This window comes from Cyprinodon variegatus, unplaced genomic scaffold (genome assembly GCF_000732505.1).
Source record: "Cyprinodon variegatus isolate N-32 unplaced genomic scaffold, C_variegatus-1.0 Scaffold2676, whole genome shotgun sequence".
Taxonomy (NCBI): Eukaryota; Metazoa; Chordata; class Actinopteri; order Cyprinodontiformes; family Cyprinodontidae; genus Cyprinodon; species Cyprinodon variegatus.
Window position 1 is genome coordinate 4,200 of NW_015153129.1, and position 1,487 is coordinate 5,686.

General features: G+C 39.1%; 1 long non-coding RNA gene across 1 annotated transcript in view; it reads left to right on the forward strand.

Annotated features, from left to right (window-relative positions):
* Window positions 1-320: 320 nt before the first annotated feature.
* The window catches only part of LOC107081016, a 7,418-nt gene continuing 6,251 nt past the window's right edge, over window positions 321-1,487 (forward strand). The window contains exon 1 of the long non-coding RNA XR_001481015.1: window positions 321-405. This is a non-coding gene — a long non-coding RNA (uncharacterized LOC107081016). The remainder of the gene's footprint in view (window positions 406-1,487) is intronic.

Consider the following 1,487-nt stretch of genomic DNA (forward strand, 5'->3'; position numbering starts at 1 on the left):
ATCGTTGTCATTATCCTAATTATCCTGCCGCTGCTGTTGTGGTGCTGCATACGCTCAAAGGGTGAGACGCTCTTTCTTCTCATATTGTGGTGGACTATGTAGTGACTTAATACTTAAACAATTAAATAATTTAAATCTATGTTACTGCTTTGACAAAACTGAGAAATAAATTAATTTGCATCACAATGTAACAAATGTCCCTCTTTTTGTCCACAGATTTCTGCTGCATCAGGTCAGTACATCAGTGTTCACTTTCCTCTGATTTTAAACATTCATCATCATCTATTCTTTAAATTTAAGTTGAACTTTTAACATAATTTAGGTCAGAAAGCAGCAGTCAGAGCTCCACCACCAATCATGGAGTCAACCAGACAGACAGTCAAGTTTACAGCTCTCTGCTGCACGGTTAGTAGCTTTGTATTTGATTTAGACTTTGAAATAACTTCCTAAATCTTTGAGTTAGGGAAATGTGCTAAACTCTACTTTTTGGAGGTTTTTCATTGTTACTGTATTTTCACTACCATAAGGCGCACCGTACTAAAAGGCGCAGTCTCAGTTATGTGTGCCATTACTGTATTTAACACACACATAAGGCGCACCGGACTATAGGGTGCGGGTTTTATATACAGGTACATGTCCTCTTCTATGTTTAAATACCTCTACTGTGTATTTAAAAATAGAGCGGGAGCAAAAGTGAGTTTGTTTGTGCTTTATTCATGTATTTATTACAAAGTATTAATCAAACCTGGGAGCTGGCCGTGAGACAGACACAACGCAGATGACACAGAGCGCTGTGATCACTCCTCTGAAACAGTTTACTGACGCATAAATTAACTTAAAATGCAGAAATCTGGCGGCAGAATATGTTTGCTTTTATTATCCTTGTGCCTGCAGTTTAGATTGTACCAGTTAGTTCTGATGTGCGGAGCTATCCTATCCTTTCTTTGCCTTGCAGCTATATTTGCTGTGATCAGTGGGAATAAAGTAGTTTTAATATGTTTTTAAGTGTGAAAATTCACCTGAAAACTTAATTTATCAGCAGCCTCTGGCCGGGTCGCCTTTAAGTTAATTTAGGCGTTAATAAACTGTTTCAGAGGAGCAATCACAGCGCTCTGTATCATCAGCGATGTGTCTGTCTCGCTGTTAGCTCCCAGACCAGCTTCTCTGATTGGTTGAAACTTCAATTTTTCCATCTCCAGCAGCAGCGCGTTTACGGCTCATCATGCGCGTCAGATGCTTAAACACTCCTGTTGTGCAAAAATAATGTCCTGCAGATAATGAATAGATGGTTAACTATAACTGGAGTTATAGTTAATTATTATCCTATTCAACATCGAAGGCAAAATCAATTTAATGTTCTTAGGTGGATAATTATAGCCCTGAATTATCTACTTACCGGTTGTTGATCCACAACTGGAGGGTTGCGGGACCGGCTGTTAAAATCCAGGTATCCACCAGTCTTGTGGCCCCGGTTAAGTTATCAGCAA